This window comes from Chaetura pelagica, unplaced genomic scaffold, assembly GCF_000747805.2.
Source record: "Chaetura pelagica isolate M959 unplaced genomic scaffold, ChaPel_1.0 scaffold109, whole genome shotgun sequence".
NCBI lineage: Eukaryota > Metazoa > Chordata > Aves > Apodiformes > Apodidae > Chaetura > Chaetura pelagica.
In genome coordinates, this window is record NW_009970725.1 from 2105863 (window position 1) to 2110825 (window position 4963).

Sequence of the window (4963 nt, forward strand, 5' to 3'; positions counted from 1 at the left end):
TTGATTTGGCCTGAGAGAGGATAAAAGCCTGCCAACACAAACCAACCAATGAAGACACCTTTGTGTTATTCAAAGGGATATAATGTGGGGTTCTGACTCAATATGTAGAGCAGAAAGAATCTGCCCAGATACAGAAATCCAGTATTGTGTATGTGGATTAGTTAGCCCTTCTCATGACCTACAGAGCCATTGTAATATGGAAAGGCATGACATAAGAAAACTGACATATAAATTATTCAATGCCTTGTAACCCCTAAGTTTTCTAAAGCATTTTGGTAACATCAGAATAAAAGCAGTCTGGTTTAAGAATGATGTTGGTTTACCTCAGCAGATGCAGGATCATAAGGGAATAAAGGTAAAGGCTACAAAATGCTGTGGGATGTAATCTTACACAAAAGAAATGAAACAGAGATACTTTCAGACCAAGAAAGTGGCCCTAACTCTGAGATTAGTACATTTCACAACACTGGGGAAAAATCATGGCTACAAAATTATCACATAGTTAAGAACTATGTTTTAGATTATCCACAGAAAGAACAGGTTCTGTATTTGTAGTACATCTGCTATTTATCTGCGCAATATTCTCATTAAAGCATGAGAAAATATAATTCATTATTAACATTTTCTCTGTCAACTTCAAAGACCCAGGTTTCCCATAAAATTAAGACACGATTCCTAAATCCCTTTTCCACATCTCTCTTGAATGTAATTGCCAGTCACCTCCAATTTATATGCAAGTAAACAGGATATTTTGCCCTTCTTGTTCACTGCCTTTGGTGAGGTTTTCCTTATATCTAGGAAATTGCTGTCTTCCCACAGAGAGAGTAAACAGTTCCCTGACTAATGCTATCTCTTTATGTTCCCTCCTAGTTTCTTTTCCCTATGTGCCTTATAAGCATTTTCTTGGTTAATTTGTCTTCTACTCCAATTTAAGCTACAATGGCAGAGAGAGAGTTGAGATATCTGAGAAGGAAAAAAGGCAAGCAGAGAAGTTATATAGGGCCAAGAGGGAAAAGCCATGGGAATATTTATTGCATAACTTGCATTATCTGACATCGCCAGCATCACATGTACAGGAACCCTGTGAACATCAGCAACAGTTTTGCTGCTTTGGGATACTCTGTGAAAGAATTACTGGAAAAGGAAAACATATAAAAGCTTCTTCTTTAAAAAAAAATAATTATAAGGCATTATCATGTTCATATTAGATTGAAGAAAGAAGACAGAAGATACTTAGCAGAAGCTTGTAGAGGTGTACAAAGCGTGAATGCAAGCTGTTGATCACTAATGCGAGGTGGATATATCTACAGAATATATTCAGGAAACTTCTTCCTCATCATTTTTCTGCTCTCAGAAGCCCCCAAAGACACACAAACAGGTTTCTGAAAGCTTAAAACAGAGTTGGCTTTTTTTTTCTTTAATTCTTTGAAAGTGGAAGAGATTGACAGAAAAACTATTTTACTCTTTCTCAAAGTAATTAAGGATACAAACCTCTGAGCTTGTTAAAATGTATTTGTTAACAGAAGCATGAATAAAATTGAACAGGGCAGAAGATGATAAATTTTCTTCATAGGGAATATTTTATTCAGAATGAAAACACCATCAACATTTAATATTTTTTAATACAAAATCCTGTTACTTTTTAAGCACAGAGGAATAATTTTGTATCTTTCTCTGAACATAACATTCTGACTTATGTATCTCTGATAAGATAGACCTGCTTGAGTCAATATGTGTCCATTTTCTTAAGTAGGCATGATCACTATTCTTCAATTGAGCTCAAAATATTTTAAGTTGGTATACTCATTTTTGAGATGAGACAGTTAAGCCATAATGAAGGTAAATTACTTGCCAACAGCAGACAAGTTGCAAGTCTCAAGATTTCTGTTTTACAAAGCCCACAGTTGCAAGCCTGATGGCATCGCTGACCCTCATAAGAAGTAAAAGGGTTTCTTTTTCAGAAAACATCTAATTATCATTTCTGGCATTTCACAGAATCATAGAATGGTTTGAGTTGGAAGGGACCTTAAAGATCATATAGTTCCAACCCCCCTCTATGGGCAGGGACAGCTCCCACTAGACCAAGTTTCTCAGGGCCCCATCCAACCTGATCTTGAACACTCCCAGGGAGGAATCATCCACAACTTCTCTGGGCAACCTGTTCCAGCGCCTCACCACACTTACACTAAGGAATTACCTCCTAATGTCTAACCTAAATCTCCCATCTTCTAGGTTTGATCCATTATCCCTTGCTCTCTCACTAGAAGCCCTTGCAAAAAGTTCCTCTCCAGCTTTCCTGTAGGCCCCTTCCAGCACTGGAAGGCTGCTATGAGATCTCCCCAGAGCTTTCTCTTCTCCAGCCTGAACAACCCCAACTCTGTGTTCAGAGGAGATGCATTCCAGCCCTCGGATCATCTTCGTGGCTTTAATTTAATCCTACGGAGAAAAAATTAAAATAATATAAGATACTATTGGCAAAGTAAATAAGTCTGTAATAAACTACTGACCACTTCCAAGAAGTGTCTCCTGTTCTTTCTTTACACCTCATATTGCTTTAAATGTAAAGCAGGAGTTCTCAAACTGTGAACTTGGCATCATGGGGAGACAAATGAGACAAGTGAAAACAAAAAACTAATGGTTTTAGCTATATTCCATTGCCCCTGCCTTGAATTTCTGTCACGCAGAAAAGGACTTGCAAAAATAGTGTATCACAAATACCAGTTGTGGTACATGGTATGCTTTAATTCCCTACTTCAACTAAAAGTAGATTAAGGTCTGATAGCTAACAAGCATTAAAATGTTTCTATATATGTGTTTATAGTGTTAGAAAACATTTTAGGCTGTGGTAAAAAGTAAAGTCATAATATATATATATAAAAATAAGTCCAGAACTTGTTTGCATTTTGAGAAATTATTGTCATGAAACAGGTAGTGACAAGGACATAAACATTGATTTAGAGGGAAGGGAGAAGCTCAGTAATTGCTTTGATTCTGTCTGGGGAATTGGGGGAAACTCCCACATCTAATAAAGTGTTGGTAGCAGATAGGCTGCAGGAGCAATAGCATATTGAGAATAATATGCAGGTGTAAAATCACAGAGATGTCACCAGGATAAGATAGCAATCACCCAAGGAACTCAGCTGCAAAACTGAAGGATTATGACAAAGGTGGATACCATTCACAACTGCCTCTGAGACAAATAACAGAACTTAGCTCATCTCTAGTTTCCTATGTTCACATCTACAAATAAGGTTCTGGAGGGGATCCTGGGAGCTGCAGACCATTGAATTTCATGCACTGCTGTGGCAGATGAGTCTATAACAAAGACAGACACTACTGAATAATTGCATAAAATAGTGTGCTGAGGAATAGTCAAAATCTGAGAAGTGAAATGCTGCCTTACTGATCTACTGGACCTCTAGGAGAGTGTCACAGGCTACGGATAAAGGAAAGGCCATGAGAGTCATATAACTGGATTTTTAAAAAGACTTTGACCACACTCCACACTTGAGTGCATTAACGAAACTGAACTGCCACCGGGTTGAAGGAAATATGTTTTAAAGATAAGAAGACTAGAGCTTAAGAATAATTTTCCCAGCTGCAGTGGATTCCTCCAGTGATCAGTCCCAGTCAAATTTTCAGGACATAGAGAAGGGAGTCTGTAGTGCATATGCAAGTTTGCAGATCATACTAACATCTTGCAAATAGTCAACCTCCATAGTAGCAACAAAGTACTGAAGAAGGACTCATCAAATAAATAGTTGTACTAAAAGGTAGTAGTTGAACTTCAGTGGACATTAAAATATATGAAATAATTTATCTAAGGAAAATAGTCTAAATTGTGGCTCTGCACAGCTGAATTTGGAACTGGAATTTAAAATGTGTCAAGGTTAAAAGTTTGCTAGATATTTAGTTCCACCTTCAGCAGTAGAAACAAAAAGTACCAGAATGGAGTCTGGTCAGGATGGATACTGAGGGGAAGATAGACGGTCATATTTTGCTATTAAAAGGAAATTCTGCTGTTCAGACCATAGCATTCTAGATTGTTCTGGCCTCTACATCTCAGGAATGACATAGTCAAGTTAGATAAGATACAGAGGAGAACACCAAAACCAATGAAGGGGATAGAGTATCTTTTGTCTCAGGAGAGACTGAAGAGGGTCTGACTCTTTTCATTCTGGAAAGGAAGAGGTTGAGTGGGGAATAAAATGAAGGTTTACAAAATCATGGAGGTGATAGGTAACATGATTTCAGCACCAAATGCAACTGGGCTAAACCACAGGCTTTTGATCTAACAAATATTAGGTTTGTTTAAAACATACAAAAGAAGGTAATTCTTTGTATAATGATCTTATGAATTTAATGTCACAAGAGTTTGTGGGAGAAACCAATACTGGCAAATTTAAAAGATTAGGTAACTTCATGGACAGCAGTTTAAAAGTGGTACTAAATAGAGCATTGATGTGTCTTCCAGCATCACCAATACAGCATTTCTGGATGGTGCAGAAGTATGAAATATATCTAAACACCATCTCTGATTTCCTGTCCTTACATATTTTCCCTTAGGACCAGGTGTCTGACTGATAAAAATCTCAAAGCCCACCTTGAGAATCTGTAAAAGTTAAGGGAAATTATATTACCAAAAAGTCAACAGTCACAGGGAAAAACAAATTAAGAAAAGGAAGAGGGCGAAAGTAAAAAAACATAGAAATAAGGAATTTCAGAGAGACTTTGCACAAAGCAGCCTTCCAGAGTCCATCACTCCCTGATGACATCCAAGAAGCCAGTAGATTAAATTAATTTAAAATGTTCAGTAACAAAAATGTCAACAGTTGTTGTTAGATACCATACAGCTAGGGTCTCAAAATAAGAAATTATGAGGAGTAGGGAAATCTGTTAGCAAAAGGTTTATTTTTGAATGTGACTTTCAAAGAACTGGGAAAAAAAAAAAAAAAAAAAAAAA